This window comes from Rhinolophus ferrumequinum, chromosome 7 (genome assembly GCF_004115265.2).
Source record: "Rhinolophus ferrumequinum isolate MPI-CBG mRhiFer1 chromosome 7, mRhiFer1_v1.p, whole genome shotgun sequence".
NCBI classification, from domain to species: domain Eukaryota; kingdom Metazoa; phylum Chordata; class Mammalia; order Chiroptera; family Rhinolophidae; genus Rhinolophus; species Rhinolophus ferrumequinum.
This window is the reverse complement of record NC_046290.1, coordinates 2,439,597-2,460,517: the sequence shown is the minus strand read 5'-3', so window position 1 is coordinate 2,460,517 and position 20,921 is coordinate 2,439,597.

Here is a 20,921-nt window from a genome sequence, read left to right as displayed (position 1 = left end):
TTATCCCAGGATTTGGAAGACTCTAGACTGCATTTGGTAAATGTAAAGTGTTCGTTTAATAATCAGTGCTGATAGCTAATGTGATTATTTTGTGGTCATTTTTATATTATAATGTAGGATGCTGATAAGCTGATGACCCTTTAGGAATGGCCAGGATGACTGTAGCTCCCTCAAAACCCTTTCTTGGGTCTAATGCACAGGGTGGCTGTAGGTGATACACAGGGTACAAACCACCTCAGTGCTGCTGCAATTGTATGTCCACAATTTGTAGGAGGTTAGTGGGTCTTTCCTTTCCAAGTTGATAGTGGGTTACTCTGGGGTGGGTGTTGATAAGTATTGAAGGGGAAATGAGATAGAATAGTCTTTCTTGTCATAGCAGAGACACGTATCCTTCAGTTATTCCCTTGTCAATGTCAAGGGCCAGACTGAGACAGATACCTGATTCCTCCTTGTTTTGTTCACCTTGTTTATTTTGTAGAGAGCATTCATGTCCACACCATCAAGACCAAAGCAGCCACCCAACACCAAGCCTGGGTTGGCAGGCAGACACTGGACATGCCTTCCACAGATCACCCCGAAAAGACACTCTCTGAAAAGCCGCCAGCTTTACTCCTATGTGTCAAGGCATTGCTCTAGTATGATTTCTTCACGCTGATGGGCAGCAAATATGCACAGGAAATTTAGTCATTGACCAAGAGGCTCTCAGATTGCTTAAATCTGGTCACCATGTGGTCAGTACAACCCACCTCCAGCAGCCAAGTGCTGAATCTCAAATTCATCGCCTAAGTGTTTCGTTGTACCATGTTCAGATACCAGAATGGATCCTTTCACTTGAGAAGCAGTGAGCTAAGTGGAAGTGTTTGCATCTAATTCTTTCTGGAAGCAGGGTTAAAAACAGAGCCATCTCTGAAAGCTCTCCCCTGGGATTCTTTTCTTTGCAAAATTACACTCACTATCAAACTCTTTTGACGTGGATAGGATAAAAGACCTGAGTAAGCACATTGCAAGTCGCAGGTGAAATACTTTAAGTACTGATGACAGCAATGACAGATGAGTGAAGGAAAGGAATCTTTCAAACTCACACAAAAAAATTGCCCGGTTGACTTGACATAAGCACAGGAGAGCGTAAATATGCAAGAAAGGAGGAGCAGGATGTGAGCTTCAGCCTACAGGAACTCCACGCATAGAAATGAAATGGATGCCACAGCTGCTCTCCCAATGGCTCTCTCATTTCCATTTGTCTTCCAATCATCAGACGAAATGGGAGCTGCATGTGTCGCTTTCTTCCTCTCGGAGCCAGGCAAGGCTCCACGTGGATCCTGTTACTTTGCACAATTGAAGCTACCTTTTTCCTCTCTCTGCATTGTTCTCGAGAATAGACGCAATTGCACATTTTCGTTTTGAAATCCTCGGTCCAGGTGTCAGCCTGCTGCTGCTTTAACCAAAAATGCAAACTTTTTTTTTTTTTTCCTCTTCATGCAGAACAACATCTGTTTTCATTCTACAGCCGTGCCTCTATCCCCTCCCGTAAGCTGTCCCCGGGGCTCACTTCAGCTGCACAGTGCGTTCCCGCTCAGCACACTTCCTTTCTGAATCAATAATATGATATTTGTACTTTTTAACATGAAACAGAAAACTTTTCTTTTTTCACTCATGTGTTGCTGTGGTTGATGCTGGCAGCCAGACGGGTTGAGTGGCAGGGCGGACTTCTGGGAGTCAGAATTTTAGGGATGCCAAAGGGGCCCTTCACGTGGGAGCCGCACAGAGCAATCTCGTCTACAGGCGACCCACAGACCCAGGCGTCAATCCCATTTATGAAACTGTGACCGCGTAGGCTAGGGCTTTGCACTGAACTTCGGACCAAGAGTCATGTGGCTGCCAGGCACCCAGTGTCCTCCAGTGGGGTGGGCCCCGGGAAAGGTGACAACTATGTTTGTGTGATGTTTCCTGTGGAATTTGGCCTAAAACAGGCAGAAAAAGAGCCACAGGGGTTTCCAGCATCCCTCACTTTGTCCATGTATTACCTATGGACCTTACAAAACCAGGAGAGTTAAAGCAAGGAAAGGAAAAATGAGAGCAGAATGAAAAAAAAAAATAAGGAAGATGGACAAGAAGGCATCCGATAGGGAGGAGGCAGCGAGTGAGAACGTCAGACACACAGCAGAGGGAGGGCGATGCTGGAGACAGGCACACCCGCGTCCGTATTGCGTAGAACGCAGCTGCTCCTGGAGGCCCAGAGGTTCTCTCCTTATGCACTTTCCCGCCTCAGTTTCCTTTCAGAGCCCGATTTCTTTCTGTGTGGGAGGAGTCCTGCCTCCCAGACATTTCCTCAGAGCAGTGGGTGGAGAGAAGAACAGAATTATGGCAGGTGAAGTGTGTGTGCTGCTCTCCAAACTCCATCCCCTTTCCTCCAGGTATGGGCTAGCCTGCAGCACCCCCACGTCTCACCTCCACACACACCCAAGTCCCCGCTGGTCAGCTGTGACCGGGGCTGGGGGTTGCCCATCCTCATGTGGGAAAAGGCAGCACAAGCTCCTTCTAGGGTCCTGATTTTCCCTCCAATCCTTCCAGCGGGCTCTCCCCTCTGCCTGCTGGGTGCCCACGGCCAGGGTCACCTGTGAAGGCACATGGTGCAAATGACAGATGCTGCTGGCCTGGCCCAGGAGGGATTGTACGGACAGCAGCCCCACGGACACCCAGCCACCAGATGGGAGAAAGGAGGCCCTCCAGAATGAAGGCCCGGATCTCTGATCACAGCTCCAACTGCATTAATTAAAAAAGGATGTTTGCAAGTCCTGCTGCCCGACGCCCTTCCTTCTTAAAGGGCCTGTCCCCAGTATGCAGCTTTTGATCCTAAAAAGAAAAAAGACAAGATTTTGAAACTTCTATTCGTAATTAAATTGAAGTTTATTGTGTCTCTGATACCAAATAAGGTGCTTGAAGGGAAATAAAATGAACTAATTATTGCCACAATCAGAAAAAAATCATACCTCAACTGTCAACTAGATTTTGCTAAAATCCTGGTATTCGTTTCTTTCTCTGTCTCATTAAAAAACAAACAAACAAACAAAATCCTTATTGTCTCTTGCAAAGCTGGATAATATACATTATGTGCTAATTTAAAAACACAAAATAGTATGTGTAGTCATACATTAGTTGGTGATTTCAATAACTTATTTGAGGAAGATAAAAAGTAACCTCAGTATGGTGGTGCCCTCTTGCAGGAAGACAAACTGTTTGGATGGGGAAGCAGTCCTTGCCTTTATTATGGGTAGAAACTTTTGTGGTCATAGTGGCATTATTCACAATAGTCAGCATGGAACCCACTGGCAGATGAGTGGTTCCAAAAATGTGCTATATCTGTACAGTGGAATATTATTCAGCCCTTTAAAAGGGGAATGAGAATCTTAGACCTCCTACAACATGAATGAACCTTGAAAACGTTATGCTAATTGAAGGAAGCCAGACAGAAAAGTCCAAATCAAATAATGCATGATTTCACCCATCAGAGTCTCCAGTGCAGCCAATCCATAGAGACAGAAAGCAAAATTGTAACCAAGAAATACTCACTCCTCATGCTCCCCCCCACCAGGGTCAGGGGGAGTGAGTGTTTTGTGGGGGCAGTTTCCGTTTTGCAAGATGAGAAAGAATTCTGCAGACGGATGATAGTGATGGCGGCACAACAGTGTGAATCCACTTGAAGCCACCCAATTGTACACTTAAAAATGGTTACAATGATATATTTTATGTTGTATATATTTTATTACAATGAAAATGGATATCAAGAGAAAATAAAGGACGTTATTATCATGTACGATATCTGGCTAGCCATAAATGTCATGGTATCTTCTATACCTGGTAGGGTTTTTGGAGGAATAGACAGAATTCACAAGTGACTCAAACAAAGGGAAAATCCTGGGTAGACTCTTCTCCTAGGTAGTCTCCAACCACCAATTGATCCTGCTTCCTTGTCTGGGCTGGGGCTGGGGCACCACCCTGCTGGGGACACCCTCACAGGGTGTCAGAGATCCCTTTCACTCTGTCTTGTCATGAAGTGATTACTTGTATCTGTCCTCTTTGCCCTTCAGGAGCAGAGGTGTTAACCATTCACCTTAACTTCCTGTTAATTCCCTTAGGATGATGACCTTCAGGTAGAAGACACTCTGGAGAAATGTCCATTGTCTGCAGAAACAAACAAACAAACAATTCCCTTTAGATTATCTAAACTAAAATTCCAGACTCTCAAAATTCATAGACACCCTTCTTAAACACAGACGAATCAGAGGCTTTTCAGGAGTCCGTGTTGTGTGTGCACTGTATTTTCTGGCAAGTCCAGAGTGACATCACTCGGAGGCTATTAAGCTACTTCCTGAATGCATTACCCCAGCATCGGTTGGTTTAAGGGATGCTGAAGTGGAGCTTTCTCTTCTGCTCCTTGCACAAATGCATTCCTTGGTGTCTTTTCCCAAGGTGATTCTGCTTCCTCTATGTGGAGACATCCTGTTGATTTCCCCAGGATCATAGGTAGTTCCCAGGATGAGCTAGAATCCATGCACCTCACCCACTTTGATGCTGGGTGAGTCAATCAGACCTTGAGCCCCTACAAGCAGCAGGGCTTTAGATAGCCCTCCCTCAGAAATCCCCAGGAGGCCAGTCTCCCTGGAACTGAGTTGGAGCTGCCCGGTGGATCTCAAGGCTGCCCGCACTCTCTCCCCGCCTCTTGTGCATCTAAAGTGTTCCTCTTTTGCTGATTGCTGTGGATTGCACAGCCCGCAGTCTTCACGTGCTGCAGCATTAAGCCTGCCCTTTCTGATCCATTTGTGTTTGCCAATGACTCACCACTGCCTTGTGCAACATGCTTGTTGTTTCCTCGCTCTTTCCCATGATACAGTCTCCATCTTCATCAGCACCAGCACAGCTTTGCATGACCAGCATCCATATGTCTTTGGCCACACTTAAGTCAGCAAATATTTGAAAACACATCAAAATGAAGCCAAACTATGGCAAAAAGCCATGAACTTGGCTGTCATGGGAAGTGACCGACATGTAGGGCATGTCCTCAATATTCCATCCCACAAGACGAAGCGAGCTTTCTGGAAGATGGGAAGGATCCCTAGAATTGTTTATCTCAAGACTGTGGACGATGAAGAAACACTTTGCAAAAAATAGCAACCTGGCTGTTAAAATTCCTACCTATTCATAATCTTTATTTTGAAGAACCTGACCATGTTGGGACATATTCTTTTCCCAATGCTTTGAGATTAAATGCCCAGAAATGGCCTTACTAAGGATTCCTGATTTGGATACAGTTCGAACTTCCTTGAAACTTTATTTGAAATTGAGACATAAGTTCTTACAGGTTCATTATTTTCTTTTCCAGAATTGCCTGTGCTCTTTCTTGTGGTCTGGATTAGATGCTGAATTACTGAAGGATTTAGCGGGAGACTGTTCCAGAAGCCGGAAGTATTAGAAATCTCACAAAAAAATCTCCTTTGGTGCAATTCCCAGAAAGATTTTAGAGCCTGGAGAGGTTTATATAGTTGGCTGAGTTTGGAATAAACATCTCCAAAATGTTGGGCGTATTTCCAAACTGAAATGAAATTTGAGGTCCACCCATTTCACTAGTTATTAAGATAAAGAGAAATCCCCTGTTGAAATTGGATTACACAATTGGTAGTTCTTGCTATTGTTGAAACATATCTACCCTCAAATTTCATGCCTGTCTTCTTTTCTAAGTCCAGCTGCTAGAGAGGAAAAAAAAAAACAGACACACACACACACACACACACACACACAAAAAAAAAAAAAAAAAAAAAAAAAAAACCTTCCTCCTTTTCCTGACATTGTGTTTCATGCTGTCACTACCGAGACGGCCGATGTTTGAGAGCATCAATATGGAAAATCTGATACTTGTTTGCAGTGGGGCTCAGGTAGGAAGCCTGGATTTCCTTATTACAGTCTTTCTTGCAAGACCTACAAATGGGGCAGAACATGTCCAGTGTGTATATGGCTATACATCCTGATTTTAGACTCAAATGTATGGTAATCATGTGTGTTAACAGAAAAAAAAAATAAAATGAGACATTGCAATGAGTTATGGATCATCTTTCTTTAAGAAAGGGAGGCAACGTAAAGTTCCCCTGCCTTCAACTTCCACCTTCAAAGGCCAGAGGCACACCTGTGTAGCTTCTAAACTCTTCCATTGTCAGGCTGGAAAAGGAAGGAGCACCAAATCGCCAACATTGGCCAGAATAAAATGTGAGGTGAACGGCATTCAGAGTTCATATTTAATATGATCACACTATAGGTTCCAAGAGTTGACAGAACATTAGTGGTCTTTCTAGCCCAACTCACCTATCTACGGGCCAGTTCCTCTGGCACTTCCTGGAAGAGGGACCCTGGGGTGAGCTGGTTCCCCTGTGACGGTACCCTGTAACTATGAAGTTGTGTGAGAAAGGTATTGTATCAGCTCCTCCTTAGCAGGGGACCATGCCAAGAGTTCAGGTCTGTGTTGTCAAGTTAAACACCGTGAATTCTTCTGAGCTAACTTGGCCTTTGTGTGAATAAACTAGTCTAAAGGGAATAGTCAGCATGTGTATTAAAGAGAGGCTCTTGACTCTGGGAGTCCTTTTCCCTCTCCATCTCTGTCTCTCTCAGCTTTGCTCTTGCTTTGCACCAGGGCTATGGAGTAGAGTCCTTATGCTTTCCAGATCACGGACGTGATCAGCAGTAAACCATGTGACGCCCATTTTATTTTATTTTATTCTTTGGCTACAAAATGTTTTCACCCAAGATTTAGTGCTATTCTGAGAGGAAACAACTTAAAGTAGCACAATTTAAGCAAACGAGAAAAACAAAGAATTGGTAAAATCCATGCAGTTGCCGTGAATTTCCACACTGGAGAATTCCAAATATAGAAAACACCTAAGTGTGATGCAGGTAAGAGACACAGGGCAGATTTCCTGATGTTTTCATCCACTTCCTTGTTGTACATAAAAAATATAAAGATTGAAAGAGGATTAAATAGCCACTATTCTGAAGCAAATTACCCTCAACATGTGTGAGTAAAACCCCCTAATGTAAATGTGAACTGTTATTAACTCAACAGGTGTCATCATTACTCAACAGGATCATAAACCTCAGCTTTCTAAAGTTGTCCAGATAAAAGTCAAATGGTTAAAAAATAATAAAATAAAAACCTATGAGAAGAACTAAAAACTACAGGCGAACACGTGAGAGGCCGATTGGGTGAGCAGGGTAGGTGCAGCACCAGTTAGACAGACATCTATTAAATGCTATACTGGGCACACGGTCTGCTACAAAAGTACCGCCAGTAAAGTCAGTCCATTCCACAACACCAGGCATCTTCTCTTGCTCCTTCTTTATTCAGTTACTGCTGAATGCAGTTGACTGTATGCCCTCTAGGCTGAAACCAAGACTACCCTCATCTCTTCTTCCTTGTTGCACCTACAGACAGTATGGACACCAAGCCCTGGCCTCCAGTCACTTCCTCTGTGTCCTCGACAGCAGGGACCTCTTCACACCTTGGGCATCATGCAGAACACAGAGCTCAGGACCCAGCTCTCAAAGGGGCACGAACAAGAACCCATGGAGTTCTGTCAGGGGCTGAGGGCACTTCTGGAGGGATGGCTCCTCCCGCAGTCAGTGGTGACAGTCCCAATCCTCCTCCCTGGCTTGGTGCCACTCACAGTCAGGGACCTCTCTGACCACAGTGGGCTGGCCCGCTTCAGGGTAATTTTCTTCCCCCACATGTCAGAGGATGCCTTTTATGTTCCAGTTCATTTGGGGACCTTCCCTCTCCTAAAACTCAAAGAAATGGGAAGAATCAAGGTTCCCCATATAGGATTCACATGAATGGCCAGCAGTCAAAGGCCATCTATGGTGAATTAGGTTAGCAAGGGACACCAGATACCACCAGAAACTTGGGGATTTTAGGAAAGGCTACATAGAAACCTTCTGAGGTTTCGAGAAATGGCGTTACTGATAAGGTACCTTGTAAACCCAGGTGTTGCTGGAACAATCACTGGTCTTATCAGAAAGCATAAGTGCACAAAGGGTCAGCTGTGCACTAGTTAGTGGTCTCAGCCTGGAGTGCTGAGGTGAGCACACTGGTGCAGGGAGCTTGAGCTCAGATGACCTGTGATGAGTGTTCTATGGTTTTCTTGGAAATTATCTGTTTTACAACTCATACGTAGCCTGTTTCAGAAAGCTGTGGTTTCTGTTTCAATTCCCAGGTCCTCCATCACAAACTTTTAGGAGGGGAACCATTTTTCACTTTCTCCAATCAGATTTTTGTTTCTTAGTCTAAATCAGAGTTGCTAATATGTTGGAGTCCCCTCTCTGAGGGGCCTGCCGCAAAGGCCTTTCTAAATCCAGATTCTCCCATGAGCCTTCACTCTCCAGCCCTTGATGGCAGCTTGTCTTCAGACAGGATCACACATTGTTCCTATGAGCATAGGTTCTGTCCTTTCATGGTTCTGTCCTTTGCAATGATATTAAGAATTGCTCTATAACGAGTATGGGTCCAAAATGCTAACCTCTAATTTTGAGTATCTTAAGCAAGAATTGTTTTTCTATTACAGTGCGTTGATGAGAATGAGGCTTGTTTCAATTTGCCCTAAATGTTCAACATTCTACTCTAAAATTATGTCTTAGACACATGAATGAGTGCTGTCTATGTCAATTGAGAATCTAATGTCACACTTTCTAAACTCTTACCACACCCTCATTGACCTCAGATTAGCTCTGTTAATCCGACGAAGGACTATGGGTTTCCTTATCAGTTAAAGCATCTGAGTCATAATTTATGTGCTGGTTAGGAAGATAGCATTACAAAATTCAGAGTCTGCTAATACAGTAATATAAGTTGACAAAATATGTTGTCATTTTTCTCAAAATCTTCATCAGCAAAAAAACAAAAAACAAACAAACAACAACAACAACAAAAAACATATAGCAAGAGCAACCCAGGTCAAAGTGGGATGTCCAGCCCCTTCCCTTCTCTGTGAAGTAAAAGGACCAGGCTTTGCCAGCTGCTCAAATGTTGTCCCTTAAAGGATGTCAGCTCTGTGGTTGTGTCCCTTTGTGCCCACTTTGGAGTCAATACCCCCATTACGCTGGGACCTCTGTTTTAAGCAACATATATTCTATTGATTTTCTCAACTCCTTATAACCAAGAACCACCCACGTTAGTTTTGCCACTAGTGGCGAGTCTGTAACACAGGGTGGCACTTAGGAATGGTCAGAGTGGAGAAAGAATGCCTAGACAGACTCAGGAAAAAAAGATGGCTAGAGACGTAAACGAAACGAGCCTGACCAGCCTTCCATTGATTAACCGATTCCACCACAAAACAATGCAGTTTTAGTCATATCCACCCAAGACTCTTAGCTTTTAATAAGGGTTGAGTTTGCCCTGGGTAATGAATGCCTCTGTGACCATGTGCTTGCAATCAAAGCATGTACTATTACGAGAGCTAGATAGGCATAAACTGCTCAGGGAAAAAAGACTTCCTTCTTTTGGAAATACTGGGATGAGCACCGTGAGCTGCCATCAATTACAAAGACTTTTGCAGGACTGATCTCAATAATCAAGCCATCTCTTGATTTTACACGTCACCAAGTGACTGGTATTGTCCTATTTCAGAAAATTGAATTCAGCTTTATGAAACATATGTTTAAAAGCTGTACACTTTCAATAATTATGCTATAACATCCCTGTTTTTATGCAAAGCTAACTAGATATTGTCATATTAAAATAGCAAATCCAATTCATTTCTTATGAAACACATGTTAAAAAAAAATAAAAGGAACACTTTAATTATTTCAGGAGTGTTCAGGCCAGCTCACCAGCCTACTGGATATTGCATTTGTTTAAAACTCAATCATGCAAAATGAAGACTCGATTTGAAAAATTTTAATAAAGATAACCAGCCTATCATGATATCATTTGAATGCTAATCGTCACCCCCATTCAGCAGAGGGAGAGTGGTGTCATCTTCGCTGGAGGCTCTTTATTCCGCAATAAAAACATTTACATTCTAATGATTTTATTAAAGCACTGAGCTGTCAGCAGCCCCAGATGACTCCCTGGCAAACTGTATCAGTTATCAACTCATATTGCCTTTATCAAAACCACGCAGTGGTGAGCCCAACACCACAATGAGATGTCTGCTGCTCACAGAGCTGGTATTTAATCATTTCTTCTCCAGTATTGTTCTGCTTACAGAGCATAAATAAGAGCTCCAAGTAACCCCAGAGTGCTTCTGACAATGAAACAAAGTCGGGGCCCTATTTATCTTTCTCACATTCTTCAGGAACCGTTTTCTCCCACACCAGCCCCCACCTTTTATTTTGTTGTTGTCGCTGGCACTTATTATTATTATTTTTTAATTCACTGCCCCTATCATCATTCAACAGCTCGGAATTTCTTCTTCACCCTCAACAGCAGGGCTCAGGAGACAGCCAGGCGTTGAGGTGACCCTGTTGGTGGCGGGAAGTGATAGCTTGGCCCATGGGGACCTCAGGAGTGGGGGCACTGCAGGGCTGAGGGGCGGGGGTGGCTGCTCTTTTTGTCTTTGTCATATAGCACTGACTGTCAGTCAAGTGGGAGAGGGGACGAGGAGGAAAGGATCCTGCCTGGGCTCATCGCCTGTGTCCTCTGGCCAAAAAGGCCACTGAAATCAGGTGCCTGCTGCAAAGGACCTTCTCGCGTTTCTTCTTTCTTTTGTTCCTCTGCGTAAATCAGCAGCATTCAGTTTGAAATAGGAATGACAGTGAAACCATGTTTTGATTCATAGAAGAAGTATCTTCCTCTGCCTTTAAATTTTTCAGAATAAAAGCAAGGAATTCTGAGTAAAATTAAGAAACCCTTCCCAGGAAAATGTAAAGCTGGAGACCTTTGTAAGAATTACACAGATTAATATCCCCTTGAAGTGTCATAATTCGGAAACGAATCATTTCAGTTCACCAGAAGTTTAGCCCTGTTGTGTAACTTTTTTGATTTTTTTTGTTTTTAACTGATAGGCATTTTAATAGAAATCTTCCTAAAATATACTATGTGCTTCCTTCCAACAATTGATCCTGGGACCGGGGTGGGTGGATCCCTGTGGGTTGTCCATGGCCCGGTGGAATCAAGTAGACACATGACGGTGTTGGTTTAAAAACTATATATGTGCTTTGGATGTGAAGTTTAATTGAAAGGCGCCTGATAGCTTTGATTGGTCGTCTGGAAACTGCCTGTGTAACCCTGTGACATAGTAAAAGCCAGGTGGGATGTGCACTGAGTTTCCAGGGACCTGCTCCTGGCCAAGCAAACGCTTCTCCTCCTAATGAACTGCTTTTTGTTTACTGGCAGCTGGAAAGCCCTTTAATGCCACAGTCTGGGGCTGTGCAAAATGGAGCCGCCCACCCGGGACCCCTGCAGGTGAAGGCGGCTGCTTTCTGTCTGTTCTCCTGCGGTCTTTCCCCCTGCCCCGCTTGCTGTACCTGGGACGACGGCTGATGCCATAGCCACCTGGTTCCCACCCAGGCCCCCTGTAGATGTGTCTATTTCCTTCGCTACGTGACTGACATCTCCACCAGTGAGAGCTGGACCCATCAAGTTGTCAGTGAAGGTCTTTGTGCCCCAGCCTGTCCTGGGTGGTGGCCAGAGCCTGCAGCAGGAGGTCCCACCAATGTACAGCCTCTGACCATCCTGAATGGGAGAAGGAACGATGGAGACCGAACCACTCGGCTTTCAGCAGCCATAGCACACACCCAGGATACAGGAGCCCAGGGGCCTAGTTCTTCCCATCATGGTCCCCAGTACCCATTAAGAGCAGTGTGCGATTACTCCAAGCACATTTCCATTGCACACACCAGTAAGTAAAGCTTTGCAGGACTGTCAAAGCTCCGAAACTTATAGGGGTTTCTGTTTTACTGGCAATTGTTTTTTTTCCAATAAGACATTAATAAGAGCATTTGATTTTAAAATATTTACAAAGGCTTTGCAGATACTTCTGCCGATCGTCTCTGTTTTAAAAGAGAGTTCCTGAATAAGGACAAAAAAAAAATGCCCATGAGAGGCAGTTTGCTGGTGGAACCACTGCCAACATTTATGCAATTGCTTTGATATCTCATTTGCCAAGACATTTAAAATCAGCACTGCCCCCTCCAGGCTGTCGCTGGGGAGGTGACTGAGACCCGGGAAGCCCGTTTGCTGTGAAAATGCTGCTGGGACACGCGACGGGCGGCAGCTGGCTGTCACCTTGAGCACCCCCTTGGAAGCCTGTTGGGTGGCCACTCCTTGCTTTGCCTGTCAAGTCCCCTGGTCTTTGAAAATGCAGGCGATAAAACTTAGGAGGCAGTTTACACCCAAACAAGTTAACGGTAAGGTATGGAAGGGATCTTTGATGACTCGAGTCTTCCTAGAAATAAGAGGAACGACTTTTGCCAGAGCTCACCTCGCCTCACACCCACTCTGTACCTCAGGGATGCTTCCTGTCTCTCTACCTGGGCCTGGCATGACCTCCAGTCTCTGCCAATGAGGTGTGGGGAGGGCGCATGGTGGCCACAGCAAGACTGCTGCTGGCTCCCGACCTCTCCAATCCCCACGCGTGCGGAGGGAAAGTCTGCCAGGACCACAGTGCACTGAAGGTCAAGGACTTTAAACCTTGTGCCATCTGGGCCGGGCTGCATACAGACCTGCACCCCTACCTGCCCAAGACCACTGAGTGGGGCGTCCATCGGCCCCTGAAAGGGGAGCCCCTGAATTGTTCAGGGTCTCTACCTGCGGGGCCTCCCCGAAGCCCTCCTCTGTGGGGTTCACAGCCCGGTCTTGAAGGAAGGCTGTCACTGAGGGCGCAGCATCTCTCAGTGAAGGAAGCAGCACTCTGTCAGGGGCGGGCTGAAATTTTAGCTGCACAGCATGTTTCACAGTTATCGCGGGAAGAGTGCTCCCTTTAAAAAAAAAAAAATGACACAGTTTTTCTGTGAGTGAAACGGGACTCCATCCTCCCCTGGGAGACGCTAAGGTGGAATGCAGGTCTGTGCACATGGAGAGCCACCCTGCTTGAAGGGGGGCTGGCTGGCAATTTGAGAGCATTGAAGGCCCAATTTAGACTTGTGATCGATTCTACTCTGAACGTCGCAGCTGGATGGCCCAGATCGCTAAATGAACATAAACCACGGGACCCAGAGCAGCAATTCACAACGAGCGCCTGGTGGTCTCTTAAGGCAAGCCCTCCTAGTGTTTAGAAAACACAGTTTATTTTTTTATGGTTGCCCACTATTTTGGCATCTTTTCTCAAATGTCACTTCTTTATAGTTTAACTTTCAGTTTGGCCTTTTATTACTTTAAAAAGTATTGCTTTGCATATGTCAAGACAAAAGATAAATATCTATGCCTAGTCAATTTGTTATTTATATATTTCTTTCAAGAAGTCAAATATCAGATCACACTGAAAACAGATTTGCAAGCTTGTGCTGAAAAAGGATTTGAATATTATAGCATTATGCATTGGTGTGTCTTTGTTCAAAGGTTTAAAAAAATGTACAGTCTGAGACTGAGTCTCCTTGACAGCTTAGAACTAGGATGAAAGAAGTGGGAGGGTGGTTCTGGCTTCAGACAGCTTCAATACCAGAGGCTGTGATGATTTTTGTAATCAACTCAAATGTGCATCACAAAATCAAATTAGTTTGCAAAGAAGTGTGTCTTGTAATTTTTTTAAAAAGTAAAAATGATTCTAGATGCATATTAGAGAGAATATCTCCATAGTGACACAAAATTCAACAAGTACTGGAGATTGACGTGACATCTGCAGTCTTCTTGGTAGGGATCTGTCTGTTGTCTATCTATCTGCCTCTCGTCTATGTGTCTATTTATCTACCTTCCTATCTGTATGTCTGTTCATCTGTCATCTATCCAGCGAACTAATTCATCATATATTCCTTCATTAAATTACACAAAACTATGTATTTCATTTCACTAAGTGCTGACAACATAACAGACACTCCTCTTGAAAACTGAGACGTTGCCTGGGGTTGGAGATGGGAACGCTGAAGTCAGGGGACATTTTCAATCCAAGAATAGAGAGCTCGCTCACCTCTGAGGGGTAACAACTGAAGAACGCTTACCAACACGTGGGCCTACCATGACACCTACCTCATATAAATACCAATTAGTTAAAAACCAACGGGCTATTTTAAGATCCAATGACTGTTACATAATCACTTCTTTCTCTGCCTAGAGTTGGGATGCACTTGACAGGTGGGGTGGGGACCAGGGGCTGGAGCTGGAGAAGGGAGGGTGTGCGAGCGTGATGGACGCCCTCTCCTGCACGACATTAGCAGGGCCCACTCTTTTGTCGGAAGGTCCCAGGGCCAGGCAGTGCCAGACACTACCTTCTGAAATCCTGCGCCATCCTTCTGGGGTAAGAACTATCACTCCCCTTTTCAGGAACCTAAAGTACAGAGCAGGAAAGCCATCCAGCCAGTACGTGGAGGAGCCGGGTCACCCCGGCCCGGGATCAGGGCCGGACTCCCAGTCCTGACCGAACATGGGAGGGGCGCCTGAGAAGTGAAACAATCTGCTCATCTCACTCACTGTGGGCAAATCCCCACGAGGACGAGCCCACCTCCACCTGGTGGGGTGTGCATCCCCCACCCCACTGTGAGGTGTGTTTTCTGTTTTGTTAATACACTTTCACTGCTTAGGAAGGTACCTATTTATGAGACAAGATGGGAAGCCCCGTGAATTTTTCCCTCAGTTTTTTCAGTGTAACACGATATACACATCAGATGAATGTGGATGAATGGAGTTGTAAACTCTATTCTGTATACTTTCGGCAAATATTTATTGAGCAACGATACCGTGCCAAGGGTTGATTTAGGTGATGGGACGTGACAGAAAAGATGACATAAACATCCTGCCCTGCTACACCTTTCCATCCTGTTGTGGAGAGATAGTAAACACAGACACACACACACACACACACACACACACACACACACACACAGAGACACCATAATATAATACAATATGGTATAGTAAAATATAATATATAAAATATTGCATGCCTTAGTGTATTTATATATATATATATATATATATATATATATATATATATAATATAACCTAAAGTAACATAGTGCCAGATAGAAATGAATGCTATGAAAACTAAGCAAGATAAAAAAATATCCACTCTAAGTCCAGGAAAAAATAGTTGACATAGATTCCTGTGGAAAATGTTAGAATGTCTTAATTAGATCTTTGGTAGATATAAATCATAGACCTATGTCCGTCAGTGTCCTCCAGAGACACAGAAGCAGCAAAACATGTATGCACGTAGATACAGATTTAAATACATGGGGATATGGACACATAGAGATCTAGAGACATGGGCAGACAGGTAGGTAGATAGATTGGTAGATGATTGATAGGTGACAGATGGGTAGATGACTGATGATAGATAGATAGATAGATAGATAGATAGATAGATAGATAGATAGATAGATAGAATTTTAATACAGTTGTGGAAGTTGGAAAGTTTGGAATCCATTGGCAGGCTGGCAGGGGGAAACTCAGGCAGGGTTTTTATGTTACTGTCTTTAGGCAGAATTTCTTGTCCCCTGGAAAATCCCGCCTTTTCTCTTAAGACCTCCAACAAGTTGGATGAGGCTGACCCACATCATGGAGCGTCGTCTCCTCTCTGTAAAGCCCACTGCTGTAGACACGAGCCACATGTGCAAGGTACTTCCCAGCACCATGGAGACCAGTGTTGATTAACTAAGTGGGTGCTATCCTCTACGACTGGGTGCCCAACGAGGTCAGGTGACAGCCTTGGTGAGACACTGTGGTGAGACGGAGGGGATGGGTGGTCCCCAGAAAAGCTCCATCAGCCAACAGGAGGTCCTCTGGGTTTCAGATTCAGGCTTCTGCTTCTCACCAAACAGTGACTCCCCACATGTGTCCAGCTCTCAGATGGACCTCACAGAACTTTATTTATCACCCTACTGTCCCCACCCCACCTTTGAACTCAGAGGTACCATTGAAGCTTCTTGTAGGGAAAACGAAGTGAGGAAAGGATACTGTCTCCTCAAGTTTTTGCTTTGCCTGCTACCCTCTTCCCAGCTTGTGTTTCAATGCTAACGTCTTTTATTCTTCCAATTTTATATTAGTGACAACATGATGCCTTCGATCTTTCAAATAAACATGACCCAAGTCAACCCAAACCAGCCCTGTGTGCCGTCAGCCACTGGGAAGCAAAGGTGTTTGCATATTGATTCTTTTCACAAGGCTGAGCTTCTGTCGGACCTGTCCCCTCACGTGGTGGCCAGCCCCACCTGGCCTCTCTGATCTATCTGTGTTAGCAAGAATGGACCCCAATGGATGCATCCTGAGGAGGCTGTCACACATGGGCCTGCCACTCCTGTCCACTCCTCCCTTCCTGCTATTCATATTAAAACATCTGTACAGAACAACACATTTTTATAAGGTGAAGTAAATGTCAAAATGAAAAAAAAAAGGTCTTCTGCACATGAATAATAGAGAGGAAGTTTCGCAACCAGCATAAATCATTATTTTGGCAGGTAATTTTTTATATCTTTGTGTGGTATCTTTTCTTCTATTGATAAATTTATCAGTATAAAATATAAACTATTTTTATGAAATGAATACATATGAATTTAAAACAAGGTACAATTATGGAACCACAGCATTATAGAAGCAATTCTAGGAGTGAGTTTGAGATGCTGTCCCTTTCCTCCATCTACAGGAGTTTATTACTTCAGGAAAAAAAAAATACTGTAGGGCTTATATATTCTGAATGCTGTAAGGTGGATGGCATTTCATGTGGACAAAAATGACAAAAAAGAAACCAGTTGCGGTTGTGTTGAAGAAAAGACCTGGTGTTTCCTGAGTGGCTGAATCAAGGACAAAAATGCATGTCGGCTCCCAGAACGAAGCAAAGCAGGGGAGTCCAGTGGGGCAGAGTGCACGGCCTTTCCTTGAAACACTTTCTCTTGCACGTCTGCCAGTGAAGGAATTTTGAAACCTCCTCTGCTTGAAAACTATAGCAACACTGATCATTTTGGGTGATTCTCATTATTTTCCTTCTGTATTATTGTGACCAACCCATGTGTGCAGGTGTGTACATGTGTGTGCACCTGTCTGTAGTATGTGTGTGTGTGTACACATATGAGCCACTGTGTACTGCATACATGTGTGCACATGCAGGTGTGTGTCTGCATTTGTGCACACATGTGTAACTGTGTTACCACAACTGGTGCGTGTGTGTGCACATGTGTGGTGTGCATGACTGCTCTGCCTCCAATCTAGCTGTCTCCTCTACAGAAAGATTTCTCTGGGAAAGAAAGCAACCATGATCATGTCCAGCCCCCTGGAAGAGCTCCAGGGGTCCCCCTTCACCATAGCCCAAGTCCACGCTTCCTGTCCTGGCAAAGTCAGCCATTGTCAGCCCTCACCTTTATCAGCAGCTGTCACCTCTGCTGACACCTCTGCAGCTCGAGGCCAGTTGACCTGGAAGCTAAAGACGTGTGAGCTTCAGAGCCCCTTCCCTGGGCTCTTTCAGGTCAGAATGCATGTTTTTCTTAAAGATTCTATAAGCATCATGTTCCACAAAGTCTGCATCTAGAATCCAGCTGCACTCAATTACTCTATGTGCCGACTCTGCCTCTTATGGCTCCTGTTCTCGCACCTCTCGCTACTCCAGAGACGTCCTGCTGCTTTCTTCAGCCTCGAGGGAACACTCCTTCCCTCACACCATCCTGCAACAATGCACTCCCATGGCTTCATACCCTGCCATGCTCCAGATTGAGTGGCAATTATACGATTGTAATAACATCATTTCCTTCCATTCTGTATTCCCACCAAATACATCGTTGCCAACGAAGACCAGGTAACTGGATGATTCAATACCAAATAAAAAAAAGCATTTTGATGCGAAATACCGAGATTACAATCACAGCGTTTGGGGCCTGAATCGAGTCACAGGGAGTGGAGAGATAAATAATAGCGATGTATCAGCAGACTTGCCGGGGGGTGGGGGGACCAGAAGGGCCACAGTGCATGTGATCTCAATGTGTGCCTCATTCCGGCTTCTTTCCTCAAAGCAGGTCCATGCAAACTGTGGTCCAGGGCAGTGATTTCCAGCATAGACTCTGAAACCGGCTGCCGCAGGGAGCTCCCAGCCAGGCCTTACTGTGCGTGTGCCCTAGGACAAGTCGTCCACCATCCAGCCTCGGTGCTGCCATGGCGAAAACCTGTGAACCAGTATCAGCTGCCTCACAGGGGTCCTGAGCAGTCAGCATAGGGCCGCATGACCCATCCCTGAAGCAGAGATGGCCCAGAAGGAAGCTTCGTTCAAGGACCTCTACTTAGTATGAAATCTTCCATCCTCTGCCAATGGGACGATGTGGAAAATGCAGCCATGGGCAAACACAGGGGAGGAGAGAAATGACACCGTGATGACTAAAAGCAACTGCAGTGTCTGCGAGAGGGAGGTTGACCCTGCAAGGGACATCGGAGTATCAGTCCTGGCTCTCCTTTTGTGTTTTGTATCTGTCTTTTGCCCACCTAGCTCCCGTGTAATGAGAACAAATGTATTCCGTCTGATCTGAGATGTCATATTAGACATTTATGAGTTTAGAACTTTGATTTGAAGTGTCCAATATTTGGAACTCACTGCTGTTTCTAGACCTGTGGTAGACTCAGAGAACAGGAATGGGTGGTTTACTCAATCAGAGCCCAATACCATGAGGACCCCCAAGCAAGCTCCCTGTGGGCTGAACTGACATAAATGCAGGGGTGCTAAGTGAGTGGCCAGCTAGCTCCTAGGAAGGGAGAAAAGGCAGCCCCAGAGGTTTCCAGCCTGAGGACCCGGACTGTGCACCTGGTAATGGGGACCCACAGTCGGAAATGCCAAGCCTGGATGGCAGGTCACGCAGCTCCAAGTGAGAACAATAGAGGGTCATTCATTTAGCAGATTGGATACCCAGGGACCACACATGACAGCTGAAAAGACTGAGAAATGCATGGTGCTCCAGTGGGAAAACGAGTCTATAGGAGAAATCGGCCTGCCCTTCGTGGCTGGGGGAAGGGATTGCATCCCTGGGAAGGCAGGCAAGAACAAGTCGGCTAATGGATACGAGGGAAGCGGATCTTGTGGAATTTACTAAAGTAAAAAAGGTCCTTGATCAACACTCCTGTGAAACTCCCAGGGAACATATCTAGGCCACCGCAACCCTCTGCGGCGTTCAGCTCCATTTTTGACGATACTTAAAATATGGGGTGTCTTTAATTGGCCACAGAGCCTTTCTTTAGGTATTTTCACTTGTTCAGCAACCGTTACCTCATGCCACTGTCATGATTAAAGCCAGTAAAGTGGTGGTGGTCTTCAGGCACGCGGTGTGTGTTTCTAGGACACGGAATATATGCGGGAAGCTTGAGACACCGTTACTTGGTGTGTTAATTTTGTCTCTCTTTATCTGTCTTCCTCATAAGTCCATGTTTGTTTGTGTTTTTTTTTAATTTGCTGCCTCCTGTTCTTTGAAAATGATTAGATATGGCAGCTGGAAACAAAATACATTTTATCAACAGCTTGAATGCTAAAGAAAAGATTACTCGCCTGTTTTTGTCATCCTTGGTAGCGTATTATTTAGTGATACCAACTCCCAACAGATTATCTGACCTCCACCTTCTGACGGCAGCATGTTCTCTCCCAGCTAACGGCACCCAAGGTCAAGCTGAAGTGACAGAGCTCCACTTCTCTGGACCTACTCCCTCCTTCATCACGTTCCTCCAGGGCACCTTCTGAAAAGCCCTCTCTTGCAGCTCTCTGCTCTCTCTCTTCCTGGCACTTGTGTGGCAGCCTGATCCTGAAGGAACACGAGCAGCCAACGCTCTGTGTTTCCACTTGTCCAGTGAGCAGCACGGGAGTCGGAGGGGGACACCCCCAGGCAGGGAGCTGGATGCTGAATCAACCAAGATGGCCAACCCCCCAAGGCCTTCCTCTGACGTCCTCTCACTGCGGTGCACCAGCATTCATCCTCCCCATCACTTCCTCCAGGCACCCATGGTTCTCCAGAAGCTTCTAGTAAAATATTAAAAAACAAACAAACAACAACAAAGGAACAAAGAAAGAAACCCCGTGACTCCCCAGCCCCTTCAGCCACGTCTTCTCCCTCTCGGTGCTTGATGCCTAGGCCACCTCCTGCTGACACTCCCCCAAGTGACACGTCCCTCTGTGCGCTCTGCTCAGCTCCTCAGCTTTGGTGGGGTTGTGGGGTCCGTGTCCCGGCCCCTCGTGTTTCCCAGTCCCTGAGACCATGTCAGCTCCATGTCCTTCGGTGTCTTAGAGGCACCCACACAGACAACCAGCCCTTCACCCAGAACCTCTCTGTACACGGCTTTGCAGAGTAACTCCCAGACTCTTCCTGGCTTCGTTTTTTCCACCCAAACACGAAATTTGCAGTGTCTTCAGAATCCATCCTGGACCCAGTGAATTCTAGACCAATGCGGTTTTCAGTTCACAGGACAAATCACAAACTCTGCGGTGTCTGTCAGTGGCACTTGCCTCTCGAAAGGTGATTCTGGAGGTATCTCAGCCATCTCCAGCCTTGCAAATGCACTCTCAGTCTTTAAGCCTTTTCCTCATGTCCTTAAAAAGTGCCCACAACGCCAAGACTGACTTCATGAAAGGAACTTGGTCTTGGTTGAGAAAATGTGTGTTAAAATCTTTAATAAGCAGCGATGCAGAATAAAAGTAAGAAATGTCACATTACTGTTGAAGTTAGCCATTCAGTGGTGACTTTCTGTTCAGGAGACCATGGCCACGGTGATGTAAACACCTGCCGTTCACAGCACGCTGCGCAGAGCGGACTGCAGAGAACTTCCCGATTTCTCC